A 24,676-nucleotide genomic window follows, 5' to 3' on the forward strand; every position below is an offset into this window, starting at 1 on the left:
GCGAGCGTAGATGCTGCCGCCGCGCGTGTACAAGCCGCTGCCGGGACCCGGGAAGCCGCGCCCGCACTGTGTGTCCCGGCAATAGCCGGGGGACCCGGGCGCCTTAATGAGAAGGAAATTATCATAACTCCTCCCCGGGGGCCGGCACCAAGGCCCGGGCGCCGGGCGGGGCAGCCCCCAGCCAGTCCCAGCCTAGCTCCGCCCTGCACCCCGGCCGGGCTCCGCGCGGAGAATCGCGCTGCGGGGGGCGAGGAGAGGAGGCGAGTGGGCGGCACCTGACAGCCGCCGACCTGCTAGGTCGGGGTCCCCCGTCTCGCCTTCCATCAGTCATCCCCAACATGCGCACACCTGAAGTTGGCAAAGCTGGGGCCCGGGATCCAAATACCTAAGAGCCCCCTCTTTTTCCCAACGCGCCTTCCCCCATCCTCCAAAAGACGTTGTCACCTGGAGTTAAGAGACCCTGCGTTCGGGTTATCTGAACAGCTGGGAACCCCCTTATCTCCTGAAGTGTCCCATCCCACCCACTCAGAGAGACTTAAGGTTTGGGCTAGGATCTTGCAGCCGGAGCCCCAATCCCTCCGAGAGACGCCTCCCCTTCCCTCCCTCTCCGTGGTCATAGTGCCGGCCCATTCTCCGAGGGGCTGGAGGAGGGAAGGCCTTCTGGGGAAGTCTGCCCCGAGCGCCACGGAGCGAGCGGTCCTCCACCCGCCGCGAAGTCTGGGACAACGGCGTCTGGCCGCCATCGCCCGAAGCCGCATCTCCGCCGCTGAATGTGGCTGGGGGTCACCCGAGCGCCTTCACCCAGCCCTGCCCAGCGCCGGCTCGGCAGCTGCCTCCGACGGGCCAGGCACTCAGAAGCCTCAACGCACCCGGGAAAAGAGGTGCGGGGCCGAATACAACCCAAGCGCCACGCGCGGGGGAAGGGGGAAGGTGGGAGAAGAGGGAGGGGCCGGAGAGGAACCCCGTGGGAGGGGTGAGTACCCCCGTTCTGCAGACTCAGGCTGAAAACGAAACTTACACAGAAACGCTGCCTCTAGCCCCAATATTTATTTGCCTCCCAAACTTGAATGCAATGCACAGTAATAAAAATTTTTTAAAGAAACGAAATCCACTGGCCCAGTTACTGTAATTGACCTTTTTCATTGCAAGAGGAAAGTCGCTAATTTTCAAGGGCGAATTTTACTGGGACGTTCCATCTGGCTCCTGGATCTGAATTTAAACATTCTGTCTGTGAGAACTGGAGAAGGGGACTATTTCGATCTGATTCCGAATCCGATTATGCAGTGAATAATACCCATCGGTACAGTGCCCTGGGCCGGGAGTGGACGCTACTCCCCGTCTACAGAATGATTTGCGCACACCACCTTCCTGCTCCTTCTCGGGTTTGTTTGAACTTTGGTATTTCTTTAGAGCCAGATGGGCCTAAAATAAAATAACAAATAAAAATGGGCGACCTCCCAGTGAAACGTCCTCTCTTGCCTCGGAGTAGACAGATCCGAGGGGATATTCCTACCAAGTGTGAGAACAAAACCTGGAAGTGAAACCACTGGGGGCTTTTAGGGGCTTTGCACTAAAAAGTACAAAGGACAGTGCACACCCCGGACACCCCGCTTCCAAAACCCCGAGGCCTGGGGGGTAAAAGAATCGCAAAAGCAGTGTTCCTGGTACTCCGGAGGGTGGGGACGTGGGGCACCTGTGCCACGCAGGAATCGGACACGGGCACAGCAGAACGTGGAAGGTTGGGGGTCTTGGGCACTCCAGAGAGGGAAGCTGCGCGCCTCCTTCGGGCGCTCAAGACTCCCAGAGCGATGACGCGGAGGCTGTCCTCCACGCTGGGCCTTCTAGACCCGGGTTTGACTCAAAGACTCCGCCTGGGGTGCAACTTGAACAAGTGGTCTCGTTCTCGCGGGCAACTTTTCCCCTAGGCAGGTTTGGAACCTGGGCAGGGCAGAAACCGGCCAACCCCCCACCCCAGGCCCTGGCTGTCCTTCCTTCCCGAAGCAGCTGTGGCCGAAGCAACCCGTAGGGACAGAGATTCCTCCCAGCCCGGGGGCAGAGACAAATGGAGCCGATGGCCCCGAGGGACTGCGCGCCTCCGTTCGGGGAGCCCCAGGGGCCTAGATGTTTCCGAACCGCTTGGCAAGGGCCATTCATTCCCCAGGCAGCGCCCTGGACACCGGCGCTGCCCTCTCTCCCAGGGACACCCGTTACGCCTTCAAGCCAGAGCGCGGCTTCCGCGCCCCGGATGAAAGGCGGCGCAAACAAATCCTCAATCTTCCCGGCCCTGGAGACCTTGCCCAAACACGCGCACCCTCGGCTCTGGGCTGGAAACCAGGCACGCGCGCGCCCGGGTCTGCGTGCTTGAAGCCTCAGCCCTTCCCTGAGCTCCACTTTTCTTCCTCTCTCTGCGGAGAGCAGGGAGCGAATGGCTCCCGCACCCAGGACGGACCTCCCTGCAAAGCTCCCGCCCCTCGCCGCGTGAGGACCCGGGCCTGCGTGGCCGCGCCTCCTGGCAGCCACCGCTCCTGGAAGGGTGCCCCCTCAGGACCCTCCGAGGCTTCGCAGCCGCTTAACTGTAAACAAAACTAGGAGATCCCGGGGGTGAGCCTCGCAGAACCCCACGCAAAATCGGGGGTATGAGGGTAGAGGGTTGTCAGCTGCTCCCCTCTGTCGCCCCCTAGGGAACCTGCGCTCACACACACTTGGAAGTCCGGACCCGGGCCCCCCAGTCCGCTCCGATGGCCCATGAAACCGGAGTCGGGAGACGAGTAGGCGTCTGCGTAGAGGGGAAGGCGAGATTCCGCCGCAGCCTCCAACTTCCCACCCCCGCAAACCAAGGAAGGCGGCCGGGCAGGTAGAGCTGGATTGCGGTTGGCCTGGGACTCCTTTTCCCGCCCCAGGGAGGGGGCGCCGGAGCTGCAGGTGGAAGCCCCCGAGCGCCCTAGCGGACGCCGCGCTGCGCGCAAGGTGACTGTCCCGCCCCTTGGAGCCGCGTGAGCTCCCGCAGAGACCGCGGGTAAGTGGCCAGCCCGGTTAAGAGAGCCGAAAAGCCGGGGCCTGCAGCAATCGAGGAGTGTGCCCCTTCACGCGCCCTACCTTCTATTCCACAACCTCCCTTCGCGGCACCGTCGCCCCACTGGACAGACACTTGGCACCAAAGAGTCCTCCCAACTGTTCAAGCCCACTAAGGGGTACGCCCTGGGGCGCCACATGCATCATTTCACAGCCACTCCAAAATAACAGCAATAATATAAAAATAGCAGGTTGTTTTGATAGTGTGCAAAGCGGCCGGCGCACACACGGAGGCTCCTTACCTAGCCCAGGGTCCAACCCAACTCCATTTACTGCTCACTTCTAAGAGCGCGGCTACAGGCCGGGCGCTTGAAGGGAGGGGCTTCGCGGCCTGTAGCTCTTGCTCGCCAAATCTGCTTTTTACAAATGGACAGAGTCGCGGGGGTGAGGGATCCTGCAGGACCCAAGTTCCCGGGAGGGCTCGGGTCCATCTCTGTCCCGGGGCTAGTCCGGGCGCTCATTTGAAGAGCGCTCGTCAACCGGAGAGGTCGTGGGTAGAGTCTCTAACTTGACAACCATAACCCCATTTCTCAGCAGGCGAAGGTGAATTTTTGGTCGTCCAACTACCTCAAAGCCACAAACATGCCCGCTATTCAAGGCCGCCTCCCTAGCCGCTCTCTTGGAGACCTGTTAGAGACAAGCCTGGCTCTCGCCAACCCCCCGCCCCCCCGCCCCGGGGGACCGCCGCCCTCCAGAGGCCACGCTTGGCTGCAGAGTGCCTGTCACTTCCCCACTGTATCCTAGGGCCCACCCGTGCGCAGCCTAACTGCTCCGAGCGCAGGCAGCAGGGCTAAGGCTCCAGCCCAGCGTCCCCGGAGGCCTTCTCGGCTTGGCGTCCTGGAACACCATACACCTCCAGGCCAACTAAGCCCGGCGGCCTTAACGCATTTCTCCGATCGCCTCCAGGCGACGAGGAGACCCTCTGTGGCCAGGCGCCCGGCGACGCGCCCCCGGCTTCCGGCGCCAGGAGTGGGCAGCGCCCGGGAGCCACCCTGCGCCCCAACGTGCGCCCTCCCCACCCAGCGGGCATCCTCCCGCACGCCTCTCCTCCCTGCCGGTCTGCCCTCCACCCAACACCTCTCTTCTCACCCGTAGGAGCTGGAAATTCATGTCGCCAGCTCTTCAACCTTTGTGAGTTGAGGATTTTAAGAATGGGAGCAACGCTGGAGGAGATCCCCAAGGGCCGAGTCGTGTGCCGCAAAGTGCTCCGAGGTTTATTTAATTAACGGAAGGGGGAAGTGCAGGGGGGTGGGGGGGCTCAATTCACAGCCAAAACCGGCTATCGCGATTGGAAGACACACCTGAAAGGTCGTCGTTACTCCTCCCCTGCCCTCCTCCCCTTGGAAACTGTAAACTCGCCAATTGAAAAGGGTCTTCCCTGGCGTTTTGAATGATCTTTACGCCGGTATGACAAGCAGGACGCACGAGGGCTGCTTCCATCACGAAATTCTCTTAAATGTCGTCTACAGCTTGCTGGCAAAGGACATTTTAAATCTATCTGGTCTCCAAAGCTAGGTCTATTAACATTTCTGTGAACTTTCAGACGTCATTTCTAGCTCTGATCGGACTTGAGGCACTTCACAAGTTTCCAGGTCCAGTAAAAACTGAACCAAGGCGCAGTGCATTCCCTGGGGGGGGGGGAAGGAGGTGGGTGGATATGGGGCGTCTTCCTCAAGCGCCAGAGAAATGTGCCTGCACCTTGGTTATCCACGCTATTTGCCTTAAGAACAGAGGAGAAGTGCTGTTGGTTACAAAGACAAACAAAACCCCCCAAAACAAAAAAGCAAAAACAAAACAACAGTGGAGAGCCCAGTAAAACGCGATTTTCTGAAGGAAGACTGTCAACACAGAAATAAATGCCATTTGTTGGCTGTATCTTCAGCTTGAACGTCCTGGGGCGCACTGAGGTCACCCAGACGAGCAGAAGGAGAAGTTTGAGGTGCAGAGCAGTGGTCCCCCCTTCCCTGGGTCCTTGATGGTTTTTACGCAGGCAACCCAAAATGCCTTTTTTCCCAGGGAGGTGAGTTGAAAACTTATCCAAGATTCCTTTACATATGCCTTTAGAAGAGAGAAAGAAAGGGAAAAAAAAAAAAAGGCAGAAAAACTGCAGGTTTCAACCCCACCTACTGGTAAACTCTTCCAGTTTCTCTGTTTCCCAGTTATCTTCAAAGGCACGGCTTTTTAAGTGCACCAAGAGATTTTCATGCTAGAACCATCCATGGAGGGACATGCACATTTTTACATTTCTCAAAACAGAAACGGATAGAGGCACAGCCACAATTTAGTGTAAAGGGGTTTAAACACAGATTCTTAGCCACCACCGATTTGGACAAAAATAATCCGAATACAAAGCTACAGGAAAACTGAACTTGGTTGAAAATATAACTAGGATTTTGATCATTAATATTCTTCTATTCCAAGATCAACACGTGCTGTGCTTTTTGGTCCTGCTATAGGAAGAGTTACAAGGCCACAGGCCACACACTTTTGGGGTGGCCACACCCAGGCAATAGAATGGGGCTGGGGGGAGGGGTGCGGAGAGAAAACTGACTTTACTTCCTTATGGTTGGGGTTTTGTTTTCCCTTGGGAAGGGGGTTGTAATTACTGTGTCTTGCCTTTTTTTTTTAGTTTTTATTTAAGTAATCTCTCTACCCAATGAGGGGCTCGAACTCATGAACCCAAGATCAAGAGTTGCTCGCGCCTCCACGGAGCCAGCCAGGCGCCCCTTCATTGTTTGTTTGTTTTTTTAAATGAACACGCTAATCACCGTTAACATCCTGAGTTTATTTCAGAATTTCACCCAGAAAGGAAGATTCGTATGTTGTTGTTGTAGTATGTTTCCGGTCCTCTGTGTCTCAGTTTCATAATTAAAAAAAAAAAAAAAAAAGACAATAGCCACTGTTTCTGTCCAAATGTGTTGTTTGACTCCAGAAACTGGAGCACCTCGTACTGTCACAATTCGTAGTTACGAAAACCTGGCACCGGGGCAAGGTTTCAACCTCCCCACGGTCTTTCCTCTGGTGGGGTCTTCAGGGAAGCTGGAGTGCGACCCCCTCTGGAGAGCTCTCGACTCCCCAGCAGCCCCATGGGTCCTTTCGCCTTTGCCCACTCTTTTCAATCCCACAAGCCGGGCTACAGTATCTTCAGTTCACCCCCGGCATCTTCCTCACGTGGCACACAAACGTTGGCTTCCCTGGACCTGCTCCCAGGCTCCCGAGTTCTGCGTGTAAGAACTCATTTCAGTGGGGCCTTGGGCCCAAAAACAACAACAACATTTAAAAAGCCAAAACGGCACCATGGGAACCCAGGGATTCAGAGGGGAAACACTAGCCAGCAAAAATCAACACCAAATTAAAAGCAGAACCTAAAAGAAAGAAAAGATACGATTCCTTAGATCTGCTCTATACTATAGAATAAACACGTTTCCAAGCCTTTTGAATACCAGGCACAGCAACCAAAAAAAAATTGCAAAGACTAATACATCTGTACACACATTTTCCTCACCTGAACAAAATCTTTAGCCTCCAAAACTAATAATTAGCAATGTCTTATACCAACATTTCCTTTTCATAAGAAGCTTAGATATGCTCAAAGAAGATTCAGAACACGACCCTGCCCTAGTTTATCCTATTAGGCAATAATGAGTGTTTATTTTGCTAGAAGATGTTTCTGCTGCTTCATAAGCAAACCAGTTACGACCAAGTCTAATTGTGTTTGTCAGTCGGAACGTTGTTATGCATCAGGATCTGGGACAGAGCACAGAGCTGTGATTCCCAAAGTGACGTCCAGGTCCAGGAACGTCTACAGTACCTGTGCTGACACTCCCAATTCTCAGGGGCCACCCCAGCCAGGCTCACTGAACCTGGAGCTCGGGGCAGAGCCAGCAACCTCGGCTGTGGCAGAGCCCCCAGGGCATTCTGGTCCACGCTGAAGTCCCAGACCTGCTGGCGTAAGTGATTCCTGGGAAAACAAGTGTGAAATCATTTCCTCCCTGTGCGTATGTGAGACTCTGAAACTGGGTATCATGAATCAAACTTGCATGTTCCCAAAGCATAACCGTGTAAATTGGATTCCTCTATCCGTCTCCAGGGTCTAGGTCACATGAGCTCCTTTTGTACTGAAAGGACATTCTTTAGTCTTATCACAAATTTGTCTTTTTTAAGATTTTATTTATTTATTTGACAGAGACAGCCAGCGAGAGAGCGAACACAAGCAGGGGGAGTGAGAGAGGAAGAAACAGCCTCCTAGCAGAGGAGCCTGATGTGGGGCTCGATCCCAGAACGCTGGGATCACGCCCTGAGCCGAAGGCAGACGCTTAACGACTGCGCCACCCAGGCGCCCCACAAATTTGTCTTTTAAACAACCAATTTCCCCTATTCAAAACCACTCATTTATTTTTTTAAAAGACTTTATTTATTTATTTGTCAGAGAGAGAGAGGGAGAGCACAAGCAGGGGGAGATGCAGAGGGAGAGGGAGAAGAAGGCTCCCCTCTGAGCAAGGAGCCCAGAGCAGGACTTGATCCCAGGACCCTGGGATCACGACCTGAGCCACCCAAGCGCCCCTCAGAACCACTCATTTAGACTTTGATTTTGTTTTGTTTTCAAGAAACAAGTATTTCATTCATGCGTACGTGTTATAAAAATTCGATCATTCGTATAGATTTGGGGGAAAGGCGAAGAGGAGGCAAGAAGTTTATCTTAAGTCTTTTGAACTTTTAAATATGAACTTATAAAAAAAGAATCTGATGGCTTCTTCCTGTCTATGTCCCCTCCCCCACCCAAAGGATTAGATTATAAATCCAACTTTCAATTATATTCAGGAAAACACCGAGGCCCCAAAAGAGGTAATTGATTACCAGAAATCAAGTCTTCCCCAGCTCCATCCCATCCAAATACGCAAGTCATCTGTTTCTTCTTTTGGGACCCCCATCCTTCAGGCAAGTCAGAAACCACAGGTTCCCCTCACCTGGACCAGCTGGCTGCCCCCTATGAATCTTGGTGACCCCCCAAAAAGGGCAAGTCAGTTTACTTGCAAGGTGAGTAACAGGAGGGTAATGACCAGGGCTGGAACCAGGGTGAGGGAGGAAAATTTAAGACACCAAAAAACTCATTAATCAAGACAACATTTTAATGCAGGATTAAAAAAATAATCAAATGAGCACAAATAAATCCTTGCTGAGCAAAATATGAAAATTGTAAATGAAGATAGTCTGGTTTGTGACTCTGTGTTAGTGTGCAATGGGAATAGTTATTTCCAAGCAGCCCCCAGTCCCAAGCCTCTCTGGGTCCCCAAGCTGGTGTCTGGTGAGAGATGCTGGCTGGCGAGCAGACCGGGCACGCAGGGGCTTTGTACTGAGCCCTGCTTTTGACTGTAGAGTGTTTTTTGTTTTTTAGTTTTTTCAAGATTTTATTTATTTATTTGACAGAGCAAGCACAGGCATGAGGAGAGGGAGAAACAGGCTCTCCACTGAGCAGGGAGCCCGATGCGGGGCTGCATCCCAGGACCCTGCGACCATGACCTGAGCTGAAGCCAGATGCTTAACCAACTGAGCCACCCAGGTGCCCCTTGACTGTAGAGCTTTTATTAATTTTTTTCCAACTGGGAGGATATTTTCTAAGCTTATGTAGGCGCACCTGTTTTTCCTTTGCCTCAGGCTGCAAGCTTTGCCTTGCCCTCTCTGGCAGGGCACAGGGGGGAGGCCAAGTCCCCACCATCCTAAACCCAAGAAAACAGGGGCCCAAATGCTTGAACACCCTATTGTATTTGGGCTTGCACGTGATGATGGAAGGCTGGTGGTGTCTGCCGTTCCTGGAATAAGCCACACCTCCATCTTACTCCCGCGGTTAAGACCGCAGGGTTGAGAGCCCAGCCTCCTCCATATCCCAACTCTTTTTACCTTAAGCCGAGTACTTCAACACTCAGTGCCTCAGTGTTCACATCTGCAAAATGGAGAGGATAACCCTATCTCATAGGGTTGGTGACTGACAATTAAACGAGATGATGTATGTAGTGTTTAAAACAACTCCTGGCAAGGGCGCCTGGGTGGCTCAGTCGGTTGAGCACCCAACTCTTGATTTCAGCTGGGGTCATGATCTCAGGGTTGTGAGATCGAGCCCCACACTGGGCTCAGGGCTCAGTGTGGAGTCTGCTTCTCTCTCCCTCAGCCCCTCCCCCTGCTCTATAAATAAATAAGTAAATGAATGAATAAAAAGACAAAACAGTCCCTGGCATATAGAAGCCTAATGTCTATGAAAGCTTCCTTATTAGGTTTTTTGGTTTTTTTTTTTTTACTTTTATTTGGCTTTTTTCATATGTCTGCTCGCTAACACACACCCCGTGTGCCTTGCCGTTCTAACTTACTTGCGTGTCTTCTCTCCCTTAATCCTCATAGGAACTCCTTGAGGTGGGGACTAGTACTTTCCTTTTTTCCCCAAATCCTTTGTAACACTTTGTTTATTTATTTATTTAGAGAGGGAGGGGCAGGGGCAGAGGGAGGAGAGAGAGAATCTTAAGCAGGCTCCAGCCTCAGCGGTGTGGATGCTGATGCCGGGCTTGACCTCACGACCCTGAGATCACGACCGGAGCGGAAATGGAGAGTCAGACTCTTCACCGACTGCGCCACCCACGTGCTCTGGGATTTTTTTCTCCGTCGGTGCCCACACTTCTTGGTCACGCCACTTGGAAGGGTGAAGAGATAGACCAGAGTGGTGGGCAGCAAAGCGAGTTTTATTGAGCGATAGCAAAGCGATAGTACAAAGCTCCCGAAGAGGGAGGGGACCTGAGAGGGTTGCCCTATTATTTTCCACTTGGGGCTTGCAGGAACGCAGGAATACAGGGTTGAGTAAGGAGTTCGGGGCCAGGCAGGTGGCAGAGAGGGGTAAATAAGACACTAGGTGCTAAGCTGTGGACGACTAAATGACACACCCTAATGAGCTGAGTCGTGTTGTCTTTTGAAATTGCCTGTGGCGGGGACAGAACGTGGCCACAGGCTGTTTAGGGCCTGGGGGCCCCCAGGGTGAGGGCTGGGAGACTTTCTGGGGCCTGCAGACATGCAGGTGTACCCTTCCCAGGTGTGATCGGACGTGGGGCTTCTGAACCTGGGGTAGCTAGCAGCGCGATCTCCGGTCTCCTTTTATACCCCCATGAGCAGGGTAGAAAAAAATGCCCATTTCCTCACAATTACAATGTGGGGAGAGATTCTTTTACGAACCCTTCATTTGGGCCAATTGGGTGGCCCCAAGGAAAATGGTAGACCTGATTTTTTTTTTTAAGATTTTATTCATTTATTTGACAGAGAGAGACAGCCAGCGAGAGAGGGAACACAAGCAGGGGGAGTGGGAGAGGAAGAAGCAGGCTCCCAGTGAAGAAGCCTGATGCGGGGCTCGATCCCAGGACCCCGGGATCACGCCCTGAGCCGAAGGCAGACGCTTAACGACGGAGCCACCCAGGCGCCCCGGCAGACCTGATTTTCATCTTTTCAAATATTTGTTGCTCGTTTCTGTTACTTCTGCACACCATTAGTGCTGCTTGCCCATGTTTCTATCTAGGTATCTTTTCTCATATTTTTCCTTTTTTTTCTTTAAAGATTTTTTTACTTTTTTTTTTTTTAAGTAAACTCTACCTCCAACGTGGGGCTCCAACTCTCGGCCCCCAGACCAGGAGTCACATGCTCCACCCACTGAGCCAGCCTCTCTAATCTTTGTTCAACTACTTCCAGAAATTACGGTTACTGTTTAAATCTTTGATGCAGCCCGTATGTCGGTGGAGGGGTGAGGTGGAGGGGGCACGTATCGGTGATCTAAGGTAGACAGACCTGGTTTTCATTTTTTCCGAAGGAGAGATGATAGCGAATTGCCTTCACAGTGCAGATGGGCCCAACTGCAGTGCCACTTTTAGTCACATAAGTTGACCTCTATAAACATGGATTTTTCTGCCCCCTTATCTGTTTTAATAGTCTGTCCCCATGCCCATGCCAGCCTCGGTTTCGATGATTGTACCTTTTGCCCTTGTTTCCATATGTCTTGTCTCCTTAATTCAAGTCTTCCAGAACAGTCTCACGGTCAACATGTCACATTCTTCCCCACCGCCTCCCACACACTCACGAAAATCTGGCTTCACGTTTGAACGGAGTTACTCAGAAAATATAAAGATCTGGCATCTTCATACAAGGCTGCGATTTGGTCCCTTTTAGGTCTAGAGGAAAAAGGAAACCACCAGACCCAAGGCAGAGCCCTTGGTGAAAGCGGTGGCTCTCAACAGGGTGGCTTTGTCCCCTAGGGGACATTTGGCAATGTCTGGAGATTTCCCTGTTTGTCACAGCTCAGGAGAAGGTGCTCTTGGCATCTCGTGGGCAGAAGTCAGGCGAACTGCTAACACCCAACGGTACGCACAACACAGCCCCCAGGGCAGAGCTACCTGGTCCAAAGCATCAACAGTATCGAGGGAGTTTGAGAAATTCTGAGTTACTTTGATTCGTTAATCAAAATCCAGACGTCTGACCCGGAAGATGGCCAAACGGCAGAGCGCTCCATGACTCACCGGCGGCTCTGGCCTAGGGCTTCTCCAGCTTCTGAGGGCAGCAGCCCCAGCTGGGGGCTCGGCAGCACTGAGGCCCCCCCACCAGAGGTGAGGCTGAAGCAGCCCCCAGGGTCAGCGCTGTCTCTCTCTCCTCTTCCGGTACATTTCATAAGGGTGGGAATCACAATTAGCCCTTGCAGTATATTTCTTTTTTCTTTCCTTTCTTCAAGTTTTAAATCAATTTTATTGGGTCTAATTGCATACCATGAAATGCACTGATTAAGTGCAAAGTTGGATGAGTTTAGAAAATCAAGATATAGAATATTTCCATCATGGGCACCTGGGTGGCTCCGTCGATGGAGTGTCTGCCCTCGGCTCAGGTCATGATCCCCAGGTCTGGGATCAACGCCGGCTCCCTGCTCAGTGGGGGTGGGGGGGGGTCTGCTTCTCCGTCTCCCTCGAGCGTCAACTGTCATAGCAATAAAATGTACACAGTATGTGCCCTTCGCATCCGGCTGCTTTGCTCAGCATGTTTTGGGGGGTTATCTATGCCGTCTTTGCTGCAGTGTTTCTTTCCTTTGCAATGCTAAGTAATATTCCGTTGTATGCGTGCCACAGTTTGTGTATATTTTTGCCTGTTGGTTGAGGGACATGGGGATCATTTCCAGTTTGGGACTTGCCTTAGTCAGCTCAGGCTGCTATTAGAAAATACCATCATAGCCTCGGTGGCTCGTAAATGTCCTACGTCGCTTTCCCCCAGCCCTGGAGGCCAGGAAGTGCAAGATCAAGGCTCCTGCAGACTCAGCTTATCCACCGAGGGCCTGCCTACTGGACCATAACTGGCCATCTTCTCTCTGGGTCCTCACCTGGTGGAAGAGAGCTCTCCGGGCCTCTTCTACAAGGGCACTGATCCCATTCATGAGGGTGGAACCCTCATGACCTAATCTCCTCCCTTAGGCCCCACCTCCTACTGCAACACATCGAGGATTAGATTTCCGTGGATGAATGGGGGGGGGCATAAACTTTCAGTCTATTGTAGGACTCTTACAAATAAAGCCACTTTGTACATTCACGTACCAGTCTTCGTGTGGGCACGTATTTTCCTCTTCTGTGCCTAAATGCCTAACACTGGTATTGCTGGGTTACATATTTATGTATATAGTTATGTATACAATTATATACAGTTACATATATAGTTTTATATATAGTTACATATATGGTTATATACATTGTTTTTATGTATAGTTATATTAGTAGTGTGTGTATATATATGTGTGTGTATATATGTATATATACATATATATTTTTTTTTTAGATTTTTTTTTTATTTATTTATTCGACAGAGATAGAGACAGCCAGCGAGAGAGGGAACACAAGCAGGGGGAGTGGGAGAGGAAGAAGCAGGCTCATAGCAGAGGAGCCTGATGTGGGGCTCGATCCCATAATGCCAGGATCACGCCCTGAGCCGAAGGCAGACGCTTAACCGCTGTGCCACCCAGGCACCCCTACATATATAGATATATTTTGTTTGTTTGTTTGTTTAGTATACTCTCTACACCCAGTGTGGGGCTTAAACTCACGACCCCCCATCGAGAGTCACATGCTCTTGGACTGAGCCAGCCAGGCGCCCCCAGGAGGTATATACACATTTAAGGAGAAGCAGCACCTGCATTTCCGGAAGCTGACAAGCCCCGAGAGCTGCCGTCAGCAAGCTGGAGACCCAGGAGAGCCAACGGTGTAACTTCCGGTCTGAAAGCCAGCAGGCTCAAAACCCAAGACGATTCGATGCTCGGATTCTAGTCCAAAGACAGCAGAAGACCAGTGCATAGCCCAGCTCAGCACCCAGGCGGGAATCTCCTCAGCCTGCGCAGTTCCATCAGACCTTCATCGGATGGCTTGAGGGCCTCCCTATTGTGGAGGGCCATCGCCTTCACTCAGCTCACCCATTCAAATGCTGATCTCATCCAGAAACACCCTCACACACCCACCCAGAAGGACGTTTGACCAAATGTCTGGGCCAACGGGCGGCCCGGTCAAACGCACACATACAAATAACCATCAGGACATCCCAGCAAAGACGGGTTGGGGGGGGGTCCCTGAGAGTTCTAGACTTCTCAGAGTTGCTCCCTCCTCTGCAGTTCCCCGCATTCTAACCAATTTAGCCTCCCTGACTCTAATCCATGCCTCTCTGGACCGTCTATAGAATTTTCCAGGTCTGGTGCAAAATGAAAATCCAGGCCCTGGTCAAAAGTGAAGATTTTCAAGACAGGAAGAGCAGCGTATCAACCCCAGCATGAGGCCCTTCTAGGCTTGGGACCCTAGGTAGCTGCACACATCACACGCCCAGGGAACTGGCTTGCCTCGTCTTAGGCGGCTCTGCCTTGTTCTGCTTTGCCTGCCCCGTGTCCTAAGTCGGAAGGCACCACTCTGGATGGGAAGTTCGGTGGTCATCACGGGAGCACACATCACTGCCTCTCATTCCGGGATCACAGTCCGGGATGCTGGTTGTTCGCTGTCCGAAAAGGGTTGGTTCATATACTTCGTCCAGTTTCCAGTTGTTTACAGCAGGAAGGCAACCCCCAGCTGAAGTCAGTCCCAGCTGCTCCATCGGCCCTGGAAATGGAAGTTACTCTTCATGTTATTTTGATCCCTCTGTGATCCGGATACGGTGTCGGGCAATTGAATTATTTTTCAAATTCCATTGCATAGTAATACATGAGTATATGTCTTTTTTAAAAATGTGAGCGACTACAGGTAAGACTCTGGTCCTATTGGATCACCATTGCAAGTTCAGGTCTCTCACCCCCGTCACCCCAGCCTCTCAAGAGGGAACCAATGATCAGTGTCGGTGTAGCCTTGGTCTCAGTGTTTACCTGCATGTCTGAGAACCCACAGGAAACGTGGAGTCAAGGGCGCCTGGCTGGCTCAGTCAGCAGAGCAGGCAACTCTTGATCTCGGGGTTGTGAGTTCGAGCCCCACGGTGGGTGTAGGGATTACTTAAAAAAAAAAAACAAAACACCATGTAAAAAGAAAGAAAGAGAGGGAGAGAGAGGGAGGGAGGGAGGGAGGAAGGAAGGCCTTATATGACCCGACAATTCCACACCTGGACATTTGCCAAAGAGAAATGACAATATATGTCCATAAAAAAGAGATGCACAAGAATGATCTGAGCAGGGGCGCCTGGGTGGCACAGCGGTTAAGCGTCTGCCTTCGGCTCAGGGCGTGATCCGGCGTTATGGGATCGAGCCCCACATCAGGCTCCTCTGCTGGGAGCCTGCTTCTTTCTCTCCCACTCCCCCTGCTTGTGTTCCCTCTCTCGCTGGCTGTCTCTATCTCTGTCAAATAAATAAATAAAATCTTTAAAAAAAATTAAAAAAAAAAAAGAATGATCTGAGCAGCTTTGTTAAAATAATCCCAAACTGAAAATAACCCAATGTCTGTTAACAGTGGGCTGAATGAATACAGTGAGGTGTACGTATACAATGGAGTTCTGCACGGCAAGGGAGAAGCGTGACCCACTACTAGTCTGCGCGAATCTCAGACAGAACATTAAAGCAAAAGAAGCCGGACACAAAAGTATATCCTGTGAGGGTTAAAGTTCAAGAGCAGGGGAACTGATCCATGGTGGTAGAAGTCAGAATAGCGGTGACCGTGCTCCTGTGGGGTGAATGGACAAGAAAGGGCAGGAGGGGATCTCGACAGGTAATGGAATGTTCTAGATCTTCGTCTGGATACTGGTTACAGGAGCATATTTACTCGTTACTGTTGATGGAGCTGCACATTTAAGATATGCTTTATTGAATTTTACTCAATTTTTAAAAAGTGAAAACAATAATATAACTGACCCCTAGGAAGAAAATAGTTAAACCAGTATGAAAATCACAAGGAAGTGAGTTGACCCTATGTGACTGATGCTTTAGAAAAGGTTTAGTTGTAAGTATGGTGATGACTTTTGTAATAACATTTTTTTAAAGATTTTATTTATTTATTTGTCAGAGAGAGAGAGAGCACAAGCAGGGGGAGCAGCAGAGGGAGAGGAAGAAGCAGGCTCCCCACTGAACAGGGAGCCTGCAGGACTAGATCCCAGGACCCTGGGATTGCGCCCTGAGCCGAAGGCAGACAGACGCTTAATGACTGAGCCACCCAGGCGCCCCTAACACATTTTAAATAATGTGTTTTGTAAGTCTGTTTTAAACTTTTGTTTTCTTTTTTAAGTTTAAGTAAGTGCTATGGTCAGTGTGGGGCTTGATCTCACGACCCCCAACCCCAAGATCAAGAGTCACATGCTCTTCAGACTGAGCCAGCCAGGTGCCCCTAGTCTATCTTAAATTATATGAGGTCTTTAATTATATTTGTAATTGACATTCAGATATACAAGATATAAACACACTACTGCTTTAAACTATATAAGGGAAATTAGATTTCTAATTAACATCTAAACATTAGATATTTAAGGGAAAAATGTGTTTAAATGCTTTATAAATAAATGGTGTCATATATTCCTATTCATATATTATCATTCTGCAACTTACTTTTTCCACTGAGAAATATGTCTGCAGAGCGGGGCGCCTGGGTGGCTCAGTCAGTTAAGCATCTCCCTTTGGCTCAGGTCATGATCTCAGGGTCTTGGGATTGAGTCCCGGGTCACACTCCCCGCTCAGCAGGGTGTTGCCTTCTCCCTCTCCCTCTGCTCCTCCTCCCCGCTTGTGTCTCTCTCTGTCTCAGGTAAATAAATAAAATCTTAAAGCAAAAAATAAAAGAGGGCACCTGGGTGGCTCGGTCAGATAAGCATCTGTTTTCAACTCAGGTCATGATCTCAGGGTGCTGGGATCGAGCCCTGAGTCAGTCTTCCTGCTCAGCAGGGAATCTGCGTCTCCCTCTGGCCCTCCCCCTGCTTGTGCTTTCTCTCTCAATATCAAATAATTAAATTAAAAAAAATTATCTATCTATCTATCTATCTATCTATCTATCTATCTATCTATCTTGGAGGTGTCTGTCTGGCCCAGTTAGTAGAACATACAACTTTGATCTTGGGGTCATGAATTCGAGGCCAACACTGGGTGTAGAGATTACTAAAAAAATTTGATTAATTAAATACAAAAAAGAAAGAAATATATCTTGAAGCTCTATTTATTTAACTCATGACCCTGAGATCAAGAGCAGAGCTGAAATCAGGAGTTGGATGCTTAACCAACTGAGGCACCAAGGTGCCCCTGAATCTTTTTTCTTTGAGAGAGAGAGAGAGAGAGCACATGCATGAGTGGGGGGCTTGGGGGAGGGGCAGAGGGAGGGAGAGAATCTTTAGCAGGCTCCACACTGAGCACAGAGCCCAGTGTAGGGCTTGAACCCACGACCCTGAGATCCTGACCTGAGCCAAAATCAAGAGTGGGACACTTAACCAACTGAGCCCCCCAGGCGCCCCTTGAAGCTCTGACCGTGTTCTAATACCTCATTTTTAAACGGCTGCCCAGAATTTCACAGTATGAACTCTGGCGCGTTACACGTGTGCCCCAGTGCCTGGCACACAGGAGGTGCTCGGTGAATATTTGTTTATGAATGAAACCTCACCTTTTGTCTACACTGTACAGTGTAGGGCCAAAGAATTCCCCGCGTCTAGGGCAAAGCCGCATCATACACTCTGCTGAACTATAAAATCTCCTTGACTCTCCGGTGCTCCCATGAGTCAGATCTTAGCTCCCTTCCACTAAGACGGGGTAGATGAGGCTCAGAGAGGCTGCATAACTTGCCCAAGGCCACACACCGGGTGAAAACCGGAGCTGCAAGCTTCGGGTCCTGCAAAGCCCGAGCTTAGCTGAGACGCTGAGCCTGCGGGGACACCGAGGAGCAGGAAAAGGAAGCTCGGGGAGGAAGATGGGGAGGGAAGAAGTCCGGGGAGGCTGAAGAGGCGGCTGCGCCGGCTGCAGGGTCCCTGAGGCAGGCTGGTGACCCCCAGCCCCCTCGGACCCGCCTGCCCTGCCCATCACCAGCCAGGAAGCGCCTTAGAACCTGTCCCCTTAGCACATGAGTCCTTCTCAGGGGGTCATGAGGTCACGACTATTTTGTAACATGTCATTTGCCTCTCTCACTCTGTGCAGTGGAATTTTCCACAGGCTACATGATGTGTGAGATCACCACAGGCTGAAGACAGAAGCCGATGTGAGAACCCACTTGCCTTCTATTAAGCCAGATAGGAAAGGGAGTTGCAGAACGTAAAACAAAAACAAAACAAACAAAAACCACAATACCACCATTCTCATGGATTTTTTTTTCTTTTTTTTGGTGTTGGAAAATACGGTTATTTTTTTCCATAAAATGTTTTTAGGTTAGTACTAGGTAATGGGTTTATTGTTACTTTCAAACAATTTTTTTTTTTTAAAGTAGGCCCCATGCCTAGCGTGGAGCCCAATGCGGGGTTTGAACTCACCACCTGGGGATCAAGACCTGAGCTGAGATCAAGAGTCGGAAGCTTAACCGACTGAGCCACCCAGGTGCCCCTCAAATGAATATTTTTAAACGTCTCAATAATTCTTAATACAGTAAATATTGATAAGCCACAGCATCAAAAGCTCTCTGAGAATTTCAATGGTTTTTAAAAATGTAAAGAGGTCCAGGGAGCCTGGGTGGCTCAGTTGGTTAAGTGTCCCACTCTTGGTTTCGGCTCAGGTCATGACCTCAGGGTCACGGGATCGAGCCCGGGGGTAGGGCTCCACACTGAGCAGGGAGTCTGCTTTGGGGATTGTCTGTCTCCCTCTCTCGACCCTCCCGCTAAAATAAATAAATAAATAAATAAGTAAGTAAATAAATAAATAAATCTCAAAACACACAAGCAAGAAACAAAAACCATAAAGCGGTCCTTAGACCAAAACACTGACATTCTCTGCCCTTTGGTGTCCTTGGGATGTGGCCGCCAAACAGGTGCTCCCTTACGGCCCAGTGAAGCGGAAGCATGAAGGGATGTGTGAGTAGGAAACGAATCAGGAATTATGGTTCGGGGTACGTGTGAGGATAGACGACCTACTGCTCTAAACACCCCCAGAAGGAAGAGAACCGGGGAGGGAGGGGAGAGTCTCCTCCTTTGTAAACAGACAATCACAAGCCTCCCAGAGGAATGTTCTGCTCAGATTCTCCAGGGAGCACGTCCCGAGGAGTGCCTGGCACAGGGGCAGGAGGGCCGGGGGACGAGCAGGAGAGAAAGCCTCTGCGTGCTGAACCGTCCTGCGCCCACCGTGGTGCCTAGACCCCCGGTTGAAGTGGGAGGCCCCTGTTCTCCTATCCACCCCCTGCCCCGCCTCCGCCACCCACCACCAGATGCGAGGCTCTCCCACCTAACGGGGCGGGGGGGGGGGGGGGCAGCGAAAGTTCAGGAACCACGGAAAGGAAACCCAGCAAGATCTGGGGAGACCCAGGGTCTGCCTGTGCGCCTCTGAGACGGCAGCTCAGGGGGAAGAGGAGTGGGGTCTGGTTTTCAGAGCCCAGTCGAGGGTGGCCGCCAGGGTCCCAGGGTTAATACCCGGCCCAAATTCCACCAGGGAGGTCTTCAGTCAGACAGTGGAGAGAGGGGAGAGTCGAGCCGCCATCACGAGGCCTGAGCCCTTCATGGGGCAAGGAGGTGCCGGGCGTTCCCAAGCCCTTGGGATCCGGGGACAGGCGGAGTGAGCGGCAGTGTGCGCCCTCGGCGAGCACCGGAAGGGCGAGCTTTGAGTCTGGAGGTCACTCTGTGGCATGGGCGGCGCCCACAGGTCTCTATGGCATCGGCTCCCAGCAAGGCCTGGCTCTCACTGGACCTCGTGTCTGTCCTGGATGTCACCTTCTCCAGCTGGCCTTCCCCAGCCACCCGCATCCACAAGGTCCCCTCCGCCCTGTGATTCCTTATCTCTGCCCCGAGTTGTCCCTTTTGCATTCCTTCATTCCACAAATATTTATCCATCGCCTGCAACGCGCTAGGCCCAGTGGTGGGAAGCTCACAGTCAAGCAGACCGAGGCCAAAGTCCCCGTCTTTGGGGCCCCACTGTCGCCCGTGGGAGACAGACCTTGGCAAAGGATGACACAACTTCCTCAACGTTTCGAGGTGCTGCCCGGAAGACACGGGGTGCTGCAGCCGGAAGGCCGCCTGGCCTGGTCCAGGGCTGGGGCAGATTTCCACGGGAGGTACCGCCGCAGTCCTGAGGGTCCTGAAGGACAGACAGCTCTTTAAAGGAAGCTGAGGGAGGGGAGGGAGCCCCAGACCCTGGGATGTCCTGAGCAGGAGAAGCTAAGGTGGGGTCAGGGGTCTTTCCGCCCACAAACACTCATCCTGTTATCGTCGCCAAGCGTTGCCCTGCACAGTGCGTGTTTGGTAAATAAGAGGCTCGTCTGGAACTGCAGGGTGGTGGACAAGCTTGTCCTTCAGGCACGCGCCAGGTGCCCTCCGAGGGCCTCCCCGGCTGCCGCTCCAGCTGGGGGAGGCTGGGGAGGCCGAGCAGCAAAGCCCCTCCTCACACAGAGCTTACTGCGGGGGGCTCGGGAACCCAGGACAGCCACAGACCTCCTCCCTACGACAGGGCAGTATCACTAAGAAGGCAAGGGAAGGGATGGATGGGACAGGAAGGGGTGTGGTGTGCAAGGGGACTCCCCACCACATGCTGGAGGGATCCCAGGCACACGGAGGTTTAAGCCTTGCCCTTCGGGGCCGGGTCAGCCGCTCAAGGGTGAGAGTCTGGCACCTGCTGCCAAACCACTTGTTTTAAGACGAAGCCATTCATTACCTTGCCCCATTGAGTCACCTTGTAATACAGCCAATGGCCCAAGCAAAGGCCACCCACAGGCTGTTTCAGTCCTGGGTCGAGTCAGGATTTGGGAGGTCCCGCACCTCAAAACTTCACAGATCGCCACCCCCCGCATAGGATCTACGGGACTTGCAGAATCCCACGGGTGCATTCTGCAGTGTAAAGGCGAGAAGTGAAGGTATTGTGTCAAAGAATGTAGGGGTGCTTCATTTAGTTTCCAAAACGTTGCGATGAGTTTAATGAGACACCCCAACCGTGCAGAGAGGGCCCAAGTCCTCTCAAGGTCACCTACAATGGTCGGCCGAATCCGTACATAATAAAGAATAGAAACATCCTCGCTTCTCCCCAGAAGTAACCACGATTAAGAAGTTTGGTGTGTAATAAATAAATAAATACATGAAAAAATAATAAAAAAATAATACAGAAGTTTGGTGAGTGTCCTTCAAGTCCCTCTTTATATATTTGAGTCCATATTTCTGCACAGCACTTTTATAAAGGAGATCTCATTCTTTGCTATTTGACATGAATTTAGCACGTAGCAGTGCTCTTGGCTCTCCCCCCCCCCCACCCCCCGCGCTGCTCTCCTCGCATCAGCAGCTGGATCTCTCCGCACCTGATGGCGGAGGCGGCCTGATGATGAGCAGCTTCTCTCCTACTTATTGACCACCTGCATCACTTCTTCTGTGAGCCGCCTGCTCGTGCTCTCCGCCCACAGTTCGACCGCACTCACCTTTTACCTGCTTCAAGCATAGTCTCGGAAGCTGTTGACCCCCCACGGGATTGGGAGATATGCATTCGTGTGTGTTTGAGGTTTGAGGAGGAGACTTCCGTGACAGGCCCCAGTGGATTGAATCCCGTCAGCCGCCCCAACCGCATTTATTTTAAGGTCCCTCCCCTTTGAAGCGTTGCCTTTATCTTTTCTCAGGCTCCCTCGCGGGCCCGGATCCGCTGCTGTATTCTGTCCGTCCTGCCCTGTTGGTTAAACAGCGGGTTCCTCCGGTACCAAGATGGAGCTTGAGGGCTCCCGGCCTTGTTTCCACACCTGTCTCTCTGCCTTCTTCCCACGCAAGAGCTTCAGGGTCAATTTTGTTCTTCTCCAGCTCCCAACCCTACCCTATTCCGCCCCCTCCATTCCACCCCCCAAAAATCCTGCTTTAATTTTGAGTGGAATTACTGTGAATGCAGAGACACATTTGGAAACACCTGGGATCATTATACTGATGAGGCTGAGATTAGGTCACTTTTATGTCAAGGAGAGAGAGAGAGAGCGAGAAACCACCCAGCCTCTTAATGCAGAGCCCTCAGGTTAAAAACATAAAAATCCAGACAGGTGACCTGGAGGCTGGCCACAAGGGCATAGAGTCCTCGAAGACTCACCCGCCGCTCTGGCCCCAGACCTCTGCAACAGCTCGGGGCAGGGGCGTGGCCGCGCGGAGCCTCCCAGCCCTGAGCCAAGCACCCACTCCAGGGTCAGGTGCAATGTCTTCTCAGCTCAGGAGTGGTTCGCATCAGCCCCCTTTCCTCGTAGGAGCTAGTCCTATAAATAGACTCAAATAGATTTTTTTTTTAAAAAGCTAATTTACATACTGATCACTATTAGGTATTTTCATTGTTCAAAACATTTTAGTAGATTTTCATTTAGCAACGGTTTATCCTCTACTCCACTCCTAGCCAGGGAGAAAAGCCATGAGCAAATAAATAGGCCACATCCAGGTCCAACATCTGGAGATGAGGTCCGCAGGACAGGTGAAGCAAGAAGAGAGAGGTGGGGGTGCTGGGGTGGCGGGGACAAGGCCTCAGAGCCTACAGTTGAAATCGGTGGTCAAAAGGAGGCCTCTCCCCCAGCTGATAAGTGAGGGTCACACCTTGAATTCGTTTATTCATCTGTGATTTACTGTCCATCTCTTCTACTAGAGTGAGAGGGTCAGAAGGGCGGGACCGCGTCTGTCCCGCAGGAGCCCAGTTCTTGCCTGCGGAGTGCTGGGCTCTCTCCGTCGGAAAGACCGGAAGGAGAAGAAGAGCTACATCTCAGGGGAAAGTGGATTCATCCGGAGTGGACTGGCTACCGCATTCTATTCCATGTAGATAGACAGCCTCAGACTTCACTCACCCATGATTTGTTTTAAAGATTGTATTTATTTGAGAGACAGAGAGACTGAAAGAGAGAGAGAGAGCAAGCAAGGCAGGGGGAGAGGGACAAGCAGACTCCCAGCTAAGCAGGGAGCCGGACGCGGGGCTCAATGCCAGGACTCCGGGATCATGGCCTGAGCCGAAGGCAGACGCTTCACTGACTGAGACACCCAGACGCCCCACCCATGATTTTTCTCAAGATGTCCCTGTGGTTTCAGTGGGTCTGGGGCAGGGACTTTGCACCTGCTAACAAGCTCCCAGGCAACGCGCTGGCCTTCGTCCTTGCCTCTTGCTTGCCATTACAACGACCCACGGTGTTTGCCAATTTTTCAAAGTTTGTTGGGTTTTCCTCGGAATTGAAAAAAACAGTTGAAAGGGGTCTGGTTATCAGATGATAGGAAATGATTAAGTTCTGTTGGGAGCAGCAATCCTGTGGGGGGGGGCAGTTAGAATAACAAACAAGCAAGCCGACAAAAAGGATCTGTTAGAGACACACATTAAAGTATTTCTGGGTGAAATGATATGAAGTCTGGGGTTTGTTTTGAAACACTGGGGCGGGGAGTCGAGAGAGACAGCTGAAGCCCAGAGCGGCGGGGAGCAGTGGTTGAAACAGCGGAGGGTCCAGGGTGAAGGATGGGTCAAGTCTCTCTCCTTCGGGATGTGTTTGAAACGTCTATAATAACAATAACAAATAAAATGGAAATAAGACGTGAGCGAGCCCGATTTTGAAGAGGAGCAAAGCTGTTAGGCAGAGTTGAAGCAGGGTCAAGCACACAATGGCTGCTAGTATTATTCTAATGATGACATTATTATTATTTAAAAGACCGCAGTTAACAGTCCTATCTGAGCACTGTGCTGGGGGAGAAGATGCAGAAAGAGGTGTTCGCTTTGTGGGCTCGCTCCTTTCATCTTCTCTTCTCTTTTCTTTCTCTTCTCTTCTCTTCTCTTCTCTTCTCTTCTCTTCTCTTCTCTTCTCTTCTTTCTCTTCTCTTTTTTCTCTCCTCTCTTCTCTTCTCTTCTCCTCCCCTCCCCTCTCCTCCTCTTCTCTTCTCTCTTTGCAGGTGGTGTGGTTTAATTCCCTTCTCCCCCTGCGGCTGTACCCAATGGAGAACCAACCAACTTTACTGCCTAAAACTATTAACATTTTCTCTTAACACAAGTATTTGCTTACAAAGGAACAGTCGCAGACCTAAGGGACCACTGTTTATGGTGGCAGGAGCTGGGCAGGTGAATGGGCGGGGACAGGGGTTTGCTTTGTTTCTACTTGGTAACTTTCTGCTGGTTTTCTGTTTTAATGTGTTTTTTTAATGACTCAGGAATGCATCAATATACTTTAGCTATAAAATATTCTTTTTTTTTTTTTAAGATTTATTTATTTATTTGACAGAGATAGAGACAGCCAGCGAGAGAGGGAACACAAGCAGGGGGAGTGGGAGAGGAAGAAGCAGGCTCACAGGGGAAGAGCCTGATGTGGGGCTCGATCCCAGATCGCCGGGATCATGCCCTGAGCTGAAGGCAGACGCCCAACCGCTGTGCCACCCAGGCGCCCCTAGCTATAAAATATTCTTGATATATGTACAAATGTACAGCCTCAGAACACAGAAATGTCTTTCCTTCTCCCTAGCTTTTTCCCAGAAGCACACATTGCTCCTGACGTTAACCAGTTGCTTCTTTTAGACTCTTTCCTCTTCAGGACCCTCCCTGTGATGACGACCAGGAGTTCCCTGGTTTCTCCAGAAGCAACCACAGTTCAGAAAATGCCTAGATGCTTGGAGTCCTTCTTCTATGTATTTAAGATATCTCCACAAAGAGCTTTTATAAATATCTTATTCTTTGCTATTATACCCAAATCCACCATGCAGCGATATTTTTGGCCACCCTTCTGCATTATTATCTATAGCTATATCTCATTTTTAAATCTCTGCGGAAGAGTCCACTTTACAGAATTTAATCAATAAATAACCACAATAATTTTCTTCTGGGGGGTAGAGGAGCCCAGGATGATGACTAAGACTTCAAAGTTTTGTTATTCTAGGAACTGGGAAGATATTCCAGAAGAATCTAGAACTTTTATCTTATCAGGTGGAGGTGAATCTATGAGACAGTCTCCACCCCGTAAGTGTGGTGATTAAAGGGAAGCCCAGCTAGGAGACTGAACAACAAAACAACACTCAGGAGCCATGTCTGCAA

Source organism: Ursus americanus, chromosome 22 (genome assembly GCF_024610735.1).
Source record: "Ursus americanus isolate L20-20 chromosome 22, mUrsAme1.1.p, whole genome shotgun sequence".
Taxonomy (NCBI): Eukaryota; Metazoa; Chordata; class Mammalia; order Carnivora; family Ursidae; genus Ursus; species Ursus americanus.